The sequence below is a fragment of the Brachycentrus maculatus genome, unplaced genomic scaffold (genome assembly GCF_059751285.1).
Source record: "Brachycentrus maculatus isolate JH-2025_06_01 unplaced genomic scaffold, ASM5975128v1 h1tg000315l, whole genome shotgun sequence".
NCBI lineage: Eukaryota > Metazoa > Arthropoda > Insecta > Trichoptera > Brachycentridae > Brachycentrus > Brachycentrus maculatus.
This window is the reverse complement of record NW_028281064.1, coordinates 1,763,381-1,776,753: the sequence shown is the minus strand read 5'-3', so window position 1 is coordinate 1,776,753 and position 13,373 is coordinate 1,763,381. Positions and strand designations below refer to the sequence as shown.

The 13,373-nt window shown below is 29.4% G+C and overlaps 1 pseudogene; it reads right to left on the bottom strand.

Moving 5' to 3' along the window:
- Nucleotides 1-3,671: 3,671 nt before the first annotated feature.
- On the bottom strand, nucleotides 3,672-12,947 carry LOC148304472 (histone H2A-like; annotated as a pseudogene).
- Between the last annotated feature and the right edge of the window lie 426 nt (nucleotides 12,948-13,373).

Here is a 13,373-nt window from a genome sequence, read left to right as displayed (position 1 = left end):
GCATATAACTAACGCAAACAAACCGCTTATATACGAAGTGTATATAAGAATATAAAACGTCCTTTCTCTATATCGTTTAATACAAGCACCTTAAAGTATAAAACAGTCTCCTTACTATCCATTGCTTACTTTGTGTGATACCACTTTTTTAGGAGAGTGTTTTATTACCATACCACAAAGTTATCAATGCTTTTAATATACAAAATACCTTAATTTATGTTTATTAAAAAAAACTCATAACGCACTAAACAACTAGCCATCACTCCACCTCACCGCAGGGGTAGACAGAGATAATAGAACGCCATACCAATCTGTCTTTTGCAAACACTCTTCGCCAATTCCACATTCATATTCGCCGAATCTTCCGACTCCTGACCTACCACTTTCAAGTATTTGAAATACTTTAACGCGGTAAGTTTTCCTCAGTCTTTTGCTCCGATTTCCGACTACATTCCTTCATCAATTTGTTTTTTGTTCTATCTTCACTCATTTGTTCCACAATCCTAAACCATCTCAACACACCTTTCTTAATTTTATCAATGGTATCGTAATATTATTATATTATATCATCTATCATCTTTAAATGTATATAGAATTATCAAGTTATTTGAAATTATCAAATGATCTGAGAAGGTACTTTATGGAAAGATATATATGTAGTGATTTGTGGTAAGTCATTTTTTCATATTTTGTTTTTACCTTATGGTTTTTATATCTTCTCATTTGTTTATTTTAAATATGCTTCTTACCCTATGTTTTTCTCATTTATTTTTTTCAAATATATTTAAATATGTTTTTTATGCCTTTTTATTACACTTGTTTATTGTTTTTAAATTTTGCCATGTATTAGTATTAGTATTAGTTTTGGTTATTTGAAAAAAAAAAGTTACTTTTTTATTTGTGTTCCAGTCTTGTTAACCTTAATCCCGTGTCCCAAAATGAGAAATAGAATTTACTCATCGGGAATATTATATGTATACTCGTATATGGCTTATGTATGTAATACGTTTTGAAATAAATAAATAAAATAAGTTTGAGAGACTGCGGGCAGTCTGCGAGGACTTCCGGGAATCGCGCGCGGCGTGGTCAAGTGTCGATATGATCCCTTTTATATTGGCACCCCCATTGTGGGTCCATTATCTACCGGTTACATACAGTTTCGCCGAGTCATCATCCGTCCAGAGGCATTGTGGTACCACTAACTAGCCAGCTTTTTACTTATTGAAATCACCTCCACAGATTTACAAAATTATTTTTCAAGAACATATATCGTCGCTTCGTGTGAAACTCATAAACCCATCAAAGTAAAAATAGTTATATGTTTTTTTAACAATCAACAGGTTATAAACTTACCCTAATAGAAAAGCATTTAGATGATACACATTTTGAAAATTTTTGATATTTTAAGACCCATGGGAAAAAAGGGAAGTTTAAAATATTATAAAGAAAATAAGGATGGAGTATTTTGACAAAATTATAAGGAGAGAGAAAAACAAGGTAATACATATAAACATTTTGACATCTCAACAAAGACAAAGAAAAATATAAAAGTCAGGCTATATTTAAAGGGATTATGACCTTTTATAGGCTCACTTTAGACGTGCAACATTCACCATTTTACTCGAGATTGACATCTGCAATACTGAATTTTTTGGAGCTCCTTCATATATCATCAATCTCATGACATATGTGAATTACCTACAGCCATCTTTGTTTGGAATTGTAAATAACACGTCTGCTTACAAGCTTTTTACTAGTTTGATCATGAAGTATCGACCTAACGTCCAAAAACAATCTTATGTTTTGCCCATTAAAACTACAATATGATTAATTTTAGTGACCAGATCAATCTGAAGAAAATAATGCTTTCCCATTGTACGGGCATTCTCATAACAATTGACTCGGACATATGTATCACTTTAACAAAACAAACGTAAAGCTTGTATAGGAAGCATTTAAACCATACGACTGCTGAAGTGTATGAATATCATCGTAAGAATTTATTTCTATCACATTATTTCGTTTCAGCTAAGTCTACATATTCAAAAATGGCACATAGCATACTGCTCGTTAAAACAAATGTGATCAATCATATTTCATAAAATATGAAATGTATTAATAAATGGTATTGAGAAATTAATTTTCATGTTCATAATATCTGGAATATGTTTTATTTTATTTTATTTTATTTTATTGGAAGGAAGAACAACAGTTACAATATATGATACATACAGAATACAAAAAATAAAATCATGAGTACCAATTATAGTTCTTCACAACTATGCATAATAGAGGTCTATATAAAGAAAGAACATGAGACAAGGATGGGATAAAGAGAAAAGGAGATGGCAGTGATAGGAAAAGAAGAAATGGAAAGGACAGGGAATAGAATTACTTTTTTAGGTTTATAAGATTTCGAACAATTTAGCTTTAAATTATGAATATAAGTACATTATTTTTGTCACTAATCTATCACAGAAATGTTTGTATGTATGTCGTATGTGCGAAACTAAATCATAAAAGGACAAGTGGCTTCATGTTATATTACAATTACATAACACTTGAAAAATGCCATTTATATCACTCAAAAGCTCCATTGGAAATATTCCTGAGCACGCAATGTTGCTCTAAATATAAACTACGAATTTAGATTATTATCAGTTTTCAACGAAGCTCATGGATGTATACAGGTTGCTACGAAAAATAATTCAATTTTTAAATCTAAAATGGTTGTAATTGATCAAAAACCAGGTTATCTACGAAAATGGTAAGTGACATAAGTAACAAGAATGATAACTTTTAGAAAAAAAACTTTGTACCTTAATTAAAAACAAAGCACTTGTTATACCACTTGAGTTTTATATCGACTAGTTTCAGAAGCTACAGATGCCTTCATATACGGGTATAAAAATAAATTGTTTATAAAAAATTGTATTTCTGCCTGTAGATGAAAGCATTTTTAGCTTCCGAAACTAGTCGTAATTAAATATGAAACTAATTAGTATAAAATAAGTGTTTTGTTTTTATTTTTATATGTCATACCATAAAGTGAATCTCAAAATAATAAATGATGTAACTATATATCTTAATTTATTATTGTTAATTTATGAAAAAGAAAACAATGATAATGATACAATAATTATAATCTTTGTATGTTTGTCTGTTTAAAATATTTACGATATTAAACGTTGTTACTAAGAAGATAATTTAAAAATCATTTATTGATTTTACATTTTTTAACCCCCAGACGTACCCGGTCACGAATTACCGTGACTCAATCATATTGAATTGAAAATAAAGAAAATAGAAAGTACACATTTCTTGTATATTTCATTTGACAATGCTTGTGAAGCAATAAATCTACTAGAAATCTATAAAGCTACATTGTGAACCAGCTCAGTCAGTATAAATCCACCGTTTTTTTTAAAGAAGAAAAACAATGTCTTTGAAAAAGTTTGTAACAGAAAGAATATGAAATAATTTTTGTGACATTCAGTCATTTTTGTTAACATTTACACAGGAATACTACAAGAGAATAGCCAAAATCCAACATGATTGAATGATTTACATAGCGCCATTTTCGTAAAATAATACCTCAAGGGCGCTTATACAGATATGGATTATGGTATGAAAATGATAATGAAAGTTTTTTTAAAGAAAAACGTCGTTTATCAGCTGAGTCTGAAGGAGGAAAGTGGAGTCGCTTTCTTCTGGGTTTTCTTAGGCTGGAGCATGGCCAATATGTTGTGCAGGACGCCTCCCTGAACGATGGTAGCGACGGAGAGCAGCTTGTTGATCTTCCGTCATTGTGGGAATTCAACTGCAGATGGCGGGGGTGATGCTAGTCTTCTTGTTATCACTAGCGACATTGCTGGGCATCTCCAACACCTTGGCCGCCAGGTACTCCATGACGGCGGTGAGATATACAGGCGCACAAGCCCCAACTTTCTCAGCGTAGTAGATGCGAGCTGGTATGTTTTAGGTGTTTAAAATTGCCCCATATATTCTATAAAATTCAATAATTTTATGTGTGTGAAGAAATTGATTATATAATTATCTGATATGTCAATAATAGTGCAAACCAATTAAAATTTCTAGAAAATGCTTCACAACCCTTAACAAGTACTAACATATATGATGAGCATAAGAAGAATACCTCACGGTCGAAACCAACAGTGATCCACCCTGTATCTATAGTTTTACATTTATACTTGTTAAAGTATTCGTTTGAACAAAAGATTATCGCTGTACAAGGGTATTTATTCCTCGGATAAATTTTTTCACAATTGCGTGTTAGTTTTACCTCTGAAGGTGACACAAGTTTGTGCGATCCAAGAAATATTCCGGTAAGTACAATTTTTAATCTGTTTGATTGTGTTTTTATAAAATTATTTTTTGCCAGTAAATAAAAAAATGGTTAATTTTGTATTTATTTATGAAGAAATAAATCGTATTTCATTTATTGATTTGGCAGTCACTGTGTGGTAATATATGTACATCCGTTTTTAATTTAAATTTAACTTGGTAAATACCAATTTTGTTTTCAAATAAGTTTTTCAAAACATTCCGCATCATTTTCAATCACCGTGTAGGTTTGTGTAAAAATAATTGAAAATATTAAAGATCCATAAATATGAGTTATAAAAATAAAAACAAAATTGTTATAAATGTTAAAAATTGTTAAAAATGACTTTAAAAGTTATAAAATTTAAAAAAGTCAGATTTAAAAAAAATGTTAACTCGTTGTAAAAATGATTTTAAATTCCACGTTTTATATAATATATAACTATTATTATTTCCTCACTATGTATAATTATTTATTTTGAGAGCTTTCTTTATAAAGCTGGTTTTTATTTATATATTTAATACTTAGTCACCCTGCATAAAAAATACCGATATTTATAAAGCAGAACAGAACTTTTTTATTGTAGAGCTTTATATAAAATTTGAAATATCGAATCACTGTGTTTTTATTACTTCAGTGAAATAATACGTACGTTTTTGTAATAACTTTCTAAAAATTTTAAGTCAATGTTATATTATTTCGAGGTATTTATTTTGATTTATAATATAACTTATATCAATTTTGGCGCCTTCTTACGTAATAAAAGCTATTTAAAAGAACTATTCGGCTTAAGTGGAAAATAATGTGTTAAATATAATATTAAATTCGCGTTTAAAACAAATAAAATAAATGTGATAAAACCATTAACTGGTACATTATTTTTGAATAAATGAATAAATTAAATAAATATACGTTTATTGATATCTTAAATAGATCTTTGTAGTTCGAATATCGATAAAATACATATTTTTAAAAAGTACAGTCGATTCCGCTTAATTGAGACGCGTTGGCACGGCACAGGGACACTTGTGCCCCTTGGCTGATTCAATTAACAACTGTTTCGTTTGACAAATATTTTTTCTCTTAATATTTAAGGTTTTAATAAATTCCTTTTTAAAAACACAAATTGTTTGAAAATTTTAAACTCAAAAGAACGAACAGTTAATTCATATAATTTCAGCACTTTGTACAAGTAATTTCTAAACTGTGGATATATAAATCTGTGACTTTCAAATGTAGTATAATAAGAATTTTTAATTATGGGCAGAATGCTAATCGTTACACAAACGTATAACGTGATCACTCAAGCCAGCCAAATCCCAGGTCGTAACCTCTGGGATGCTCAGACATCTATCATATATGGTTTTTATATATTTAAACTAAAAAATATTGATACTTCATCCCAAGTTGACAATCATAATACATTTATTTATATCGAGAAGTCAAATAAATTAGTCGAAAAGTAAGATATTAACAAAAAGGTTGCACCCTGCGGAGTAACTTTTTTATACTTATTTTGAATTTTGAAACTAAATGTTAAGTTGAAAATCAAGATTTCAAACATAAGGCACGTACATAATCAATAAATATTGTAAATTTGAAACAATCACTTCGCTCTAACCGTGATGCCACACGTTTTCTGACCTGGTATTTTATGACCCCACGGTTAGGGCGGTACGCATAAAGTTAGTTAAGATTACGTTAGCTTAAAAAAAAACCTACCTGTGTTAGACTGAATCTGTTTCAATATGAAATTGCACGAAAAATCTTATCAACTGTTTGAACTGACTCAATTCTGCATAATACATGCCAATTTCAACTAATATGAAATAAATTTCAGAGATAAATAAACAAATTCTAAATAAACTCTTTCATGATACCATTGTTGAGTTTATCAGTGTAAATACGACTAGTTTTGAGAACATTAATAGTTCTCGAAACTAGTCGAGTTTACATTTATCACTCAAAAGGGCTCTAATACCAAGTGTTTTTACATTTGTATCATTATATTTTGATTAAATATTTGCTTTGTGGAATACAAAACAAATAATTAAACAAAAATAATATTAATAATAATAATAAAACCCTTATCCGCACCCCAATGGTGCATAGGGCACTGCGTCATATAAATGCAGTGTTATCTTGATCGTTTACACATGAAGGAAAGGTGATCAGCACTCCGCTTCAGGTACCAGTCCAGGGTAATATTGAATAAATATGACAGTGAAAAAATCACTTATATTTATTTTACCCCCCTTGGGAATCGAACCCGGGACCTCCAGAACGGTAGTCGAGAGTGCTGACCATTACACTACGGAGGCGGACGAATAAATAAAATCATACTTTTTTTTCGTGTTTAACACTGAAAATGCCTTTTTACCAGCGCGCGGCCCAATTAAGCGAAGCCAGTGTTTATTCCATTTCATTTGACACTTTTAACCTGACTAGACATACAATTTATCTTTCATATTTTAAGGTCATTTGAGTATTTTATCATCAACTTAATTATTAAGGTCATATACATCACATCCAATGACCACTGACCAATTCAAATAGGTATAGACGAGTATGTCATAAAGATCGCGCTTGTGAGATCATTTGATAGAAGTGAGAAGCTTATAGGGCATTATAATAAATATGTACTTTATAAAACTATTAGAAACAAAATAAACGTAAAATTAAGTGTTATTTCGTTACTTTCGATTTCTCGATTTCTCGCTTTTAAATTTTAGGCAAATAGTCCCGGCTGTGTCGTTTGAAGTGAAGATTGCCTATTTTAATATATTTGTGAACACATACCAACATATTAATTTTGCAAAACGATTATTTGAATACAACCAGGATAACGTAAACTATAATAATAATAGTTTGTGTAATTTTCGCAGATAGGATCTTTTTATATAGCTATTTAACACATTTCAAAAACAAAAAAATGCGAAGTTATGTTATATACAATATATATATATATATATATATATATATATATATATATATATATATATATATATATATATATATATATATATATATGCGAAGTTATGTTATATATATATATATATATATATATATATATATATATTTTAAAATTCAAGTTTTACTTGGGAAATACTAGTATTTATGTAGTGTAGAAATGGTGGTATTTATCAAGTAAAACTTAAATTAAAAATGGATAGATATTACCTCAAAAGGACTGCCGAATCAATTACTAAAATAATTTTTATTATAACTTTATAAAATGCTAGTTTGATAAATTTCAACATATATTGTGACAATATGACTACTTTATAAAAAAAAACATAACTTCGATCTCATAAAAACAGAATATATTACTGTATCTAAAAAATCACTAAAGATATAAAATTGCATTATTTTTAAGCTGCTTCATTATGAATAGAAAACTATAAATTTATTTTAAATTCTAAATTAAAATAAATATTATTATCGATATTTAATTATATAAAATATAATTATATTAATAATTAATAAAGAAGAATAATTTTATGGAGGTCTGGGCATTTACAAAGCCAACAACCTGTCGTTGGTTAAAATATTGTCCGATAAAAATTTCAACCACGAATTCAGCCGACAAAGTATCACATAGTAAATCTTTTTAAATTGAAACATTTATCAAATTTACAAAATTTGAGTAGTGAGGTTGTTAGTCATGGGTATAATGGTAAATGGTACACAGTGTATAAAATGATCACTTAAAACAACCAATGAAATGTCGTGACCTCTGTTAATACGCAAGCTTCTATATTCTTCTTAATTATGCTAAGATATCAATAACAATTTGGATATAAATAACCGATAAGTAGAGAAAAACTAAAAAAAGTAAACAAAAAATTAGACACACTCAAAATTATTATTGTTTAAATTATTTATTTGGCAGTCACCCAGTGAAAAGATGTTTCTGCCAGTGTCAAGTATAATTTTTATTTATGAACAAAAAAATAATAATAACAATCTATGCAAAATTTATAGTTTAAATGCGTTTAGCTTTATCATTTTAGAAATTCACTCAAAATATTTTGAAAGAAATTGTAGTTTTGCCTGCCAATTATTACTTTGCTAACCCAGGTACAATTGATATTATAAAAAAATATATAATAATACAATGATTCAATGAAGCATTTCAATCCAGCCCCGGAACGTGAATGAATTTATGTTCACAAACATTCTTCAAAGTGTCACGGATCATTAATTTCCTTACGGTTTAAGCAAATCAATACTCAATGGCACATAGCAAAAAATACCCATACCAAAACTACTGCGTTAAAAATTATGCGTGAATAACAAACACCCTTTTAACGACAGTATTCAAATTTACTGATAATTTCAATAATTCAAATCGCGTAATGTATAATTTATGGGTCGATCTTATAAAAGGCAGGTAAAATAACATTTTTCTCAAGATTAATCATTTTTTATAAAAAAGGGCGAAGTTTTATATTGATGTGCTTGCGAGTAGCGTCAAGCGATCTGACCTTTTGTTTAAGTTGGTTAGCTGGACTAGTTTTTATTTAGCTAGGAACGATGTCTTCAATATGGCAGGCTGTAATACAATGGCTGGAATACGCCACGTGACACGAACCATAACAACTGTTTTACACATAAAACTTATCACAGGGTGAATGGAAAATAATGAAACAATTTAATGAATTTAATAAAAAAAATACCGAGATTATTTTGTGATTCATTGTAGAAATGAAATGAGCTTCTAAAATGAAAAAAAAAATTAAAACGTATTTTATCGATTTCAAAACCTGATAATTTTTATAGTTATCCACTCGGGTTTTTCACATTTACTACACAGGGAAAGATATATTGTTCCATTAATTGATTTGGCAGTCACTTTGTGATAAAATCTTTCCATTTTTTATAAAACTTTTATTTAGTAAATACGGTGTTTGAAAATGATACCAAAAATATCGTGAAAAAAGTTATGCGTGTAAAAATCGCCCATGCACTTTATCGTTAAGTAAATTGTGTAGTCAATTGATAATTTTTAAAAGATAAGGATTTATGGTTTTATGATTACTTACACACATTGGCATGATATTTTTATCATGTTTTTTAAACTTCAAACATTAACCCTTCAACGACTGTAGTTTACAACAATACGAACGTTTTGGTTAGGCAGTCTTTAGACCCCTAACGTATGAGGCCAATTAAAACCAATAAATATTATGCAGTAAATTAAACAAACATTGTACTATACTCGTATATAACAGAGAGCATCATTATTTATAAATATTTTCTTTTTATCTTACGATGAACTTTAGAGTACCTACTTCTCTACTTCATCGGCAATTAACCAAAATTACACGGCTGGTTTCATTTGATACTTTACATTTAACCGTTTTAGCACCAATTGTTTTCCATGGAACTATCTAGAAGCGCGATCGCGCTCTTTCGCTCTAAAACGATTAAGCACATCCTAACAATAACTTACCGATGTATCTTATTCTTTTGGTATAGTATCAGGTCCGTTCGACGTTTGCGAACACTCTAAAGAAAGCTTCTCCGTCCTCTCCTTTCGATGAACAACATTACTAATATTTTAATTCCAGAAAAATCTCTTATACCAGAGCTCTGCAACCGGTGTGCCGTGGCACACTAGTGTGCCGTGAGCCGGATACAGGTGTGCCGCGATGAAATTCAATGTATTTGACATTTTTACACTATGTATTTCATATAAAACACAAAATACACAATTTACATAAAACGCGATGACAAATTATTTTTCATAATATTATCTCTTTTTGAAAATGTAGAATATACAAAATAATTATTAGGTATAATTTGTTTTATTGCTCCATATGTTATTTTTTGGTGTGCCGTGGAATTCTAGGAAGAATTTTAGTATGTCGTAGGTGAGAAAAGTTTGCAGATATGTAAGTAAATTAAATTATATTTATTGTCATTACCTTTTTCGTTGTCTCATCAAAACCTAAACATTAATCTTGTTTTTGGTAAGCGAGTGACAAATTGTGAATTGTAAATCATAAATATATATATTTAACTCCTGAGTTACCGAGTTATAATATGTACATAAATGAACTCAAAATATACAAGAAATACTATGGAGTTTTTTTTTAATTTATTATATTATTACATAGGAACGGTAAAAATATAATGGTATTATTAATAACACATTGAAATAGAATGTTATTTTTATAACCTCTAAAATAAAAGCACTAAGCAAGTAGATTAATCGATGAAATAATGATAAGTTCATAAAAAAAAATTCTTCCTGTTGTAAATACATATGGAAAACTGACAAAAAATAAATCTTTTTTATCATTGTGACACATCCGTTCAGATAGAGTAATATGTTCATTTTAATTTATTTTCAAGTCCATATAAACAAATGTTTCTTTTATTGTCATTAGCTTTCAATGTAAGTTGTTTGTACCCGCATTACAACACAAGGCCTTCGATATGAAATATTGTGGAATATTTTCGCTATGTCAATATGAACTGAATTTCTAATCTTAAATCAATACAATTGAATAAATAATGTTTACTTATTTGGTTTATCGAATGTTTGATCACTCTGTATTTCGTTCAGTTTACTTTCAGTTTCCAGGTGTCCTAAACTATGTCCAAATTTTTCAGCATCGAAATTGTTTTTTTTTTCATATGATGTTTTATTATTTCAATAATAAATCGCTCACTCCTTTCAAGAACGTCATAAATCAAAAAACATGATTTTTCAGGAGAACGATTTTAAAGTTTAAAAATATAATACAATGTATTAAAAATAAATATCAAGCCGCTTATTGAACTTTTTATTGTGCAACAGATCTGTTTAGGTAAACCTGAAGGTTTTTTCTCCTTTTGAAAAATATTAAGTATATTTAAAAAAAAATAATTAAACAATACCTTTTCTTCAAAATGGAAAAACAACACTTTCTGCCCTGTAGCGGGTAAATAATTATTTACAAATATTCCACTTTTGCTGGGATATAGTACATTTTCTGGGCATTCCGAAAACATGCACAACTGAAAATCGTCGATTTTTGATTTATGACGTTCATGAAAGGAGTGAGCGAAATGATTAAAGATGTGCATGATTGACAAACACACTATCCGAACATTTCGGAACTCCTAGATATATTGATCAATCTCATGACATAGTATGTACATATGAGTTCATAACAGCCATATACGTGGAATTGAGCAAAGTTTTTATTTACCAGAGACTAATGGTATTTGTTTAAAAATGATGCGGAATACATCGGAATGCTTGTCACAATAGGTTATAACAAATAGTGGTAATTACCAAGTAAAACTAAAATAAAAATATTTTTACTGGGCTAATTTTGCAATTAATCGTGCCGGGGGCATCACACACTTGCGGAATTAACTTGATATAAAAAAATGATTAGGGCTGGATATAGGAATAAAATATATTAGGTAGGATACAGATGGTGTATGTGAAGGAGCTCAGATTTAAAGAATGGTTTGTAGAAAATAGAAAATATCAGAATTCGCTAAAGCACTCGGGACTGCCTACACGAACCCGTACTTGTACGCGTCCTATGACAAAATAATAATTCATTTATGAATATTTATAACGATTATTTTATAAAATAATAATATTTACTGTGATACTATATTTATAAAGTAAATCAATATGAAATTATTAAATATTGGCAAATTAGTAGCGACTGAATTTTTGATATTTTTTGATATTTTAATGATAGAAATAACACTATTTAAAAAAAAAATATTTAGTTAGTTTTTTTAAGAAGACGATCATTTAGTTTAAAGAAACAATTATGTTTATATGTTTCTTTAAATGCATAAACATATGGAAAATCATAAAAATTCTCATCGTATTATATTGTATTATAATTTGTTAAGTACATACAGTTTGTATACAATGTAAAAAGAGCTTATATTTAAGAAAAATACAAAGTTTTTTTTAATTGCTTTTTATTTTACTCGAAACCTTCCATCATTTTCTATCACAAAAATGTGTAACTCGAGAAACCAAAACTTTTACTTTTTATAAAAATTTAATAAAAATGTTGATTATTTCTGCCAAGTCTGTACTCAGACGCGTGGACAAAAATAAACCTACTAGCGATTTTGCTTCCACTGCGAGGAGTTGCTAGCACGCGAGTGTTATTTTGAAACTAATTTTCCCTCTTTTTCTATACACTTCACGAATTTTCTTACTTACAACCATTGTCGTACGTCGGGAAAATTCGTTCAAGTTCGGGAAACGTCGGCTTCCGCCACAACGCGCGAGTTTACGAAAATATTATAACCCCATTCAGATTTCAGATATTCTGGAAAAACGCCAGGCAGTTGGTTCGCGATCTTATCGTACGTGCATTTTACGAACACACTCGCGTTGATTTATTATATAATATTATTAAAACTGTCGAATTGGTGACACGTGTCTAGAGGAAAATTATACTCCGTTAATATTTTAAGTCAACACGCCAATACGTCTTATGCGGATCCTAGCATTCATTTGTCTACGATTACGTCTGATTTTTTTAGGTGAGAGTGACGAAATGGCTTTTGTCTCGTTCCTTCGTAGACTAAAGTAGACGTTCTCGTATCGACTCTGGCGCGAAGGCATGTCGTGTCTGAACGTTTGTGTTCAAATCAAGTTTTTATGTTTTGGGTCAGGTTTGTTCACAGCAGAAGTGAGTGCTTTTGAACTTGTGGGAGTTTTATGAAGCCGATTGCCTACATTTGGATTTTACCTTGAACGTGGATTACTGAACTGAGGATTTTACCTTGAAATCACTCCGTGAAACGAGAAGTTAATAGTTTGATTCAGTTACTGCGTTCAGTTTATCGAATCTGGAAGTTCTATCTGTAATCGTACGAAAATACCGAGTTATCTCTATCATTTTCAACTTAAAGACTGATTGGTGTTATTGAAGATTTAAATTTTGCTGCTACAAAGAAGGTAAGACATTCATTTGATTATTCATTTACCTAAGATCCAATTTTTAGACTTCAAATTACCTACATGTATGAATGTGTCTCATGTAAATAA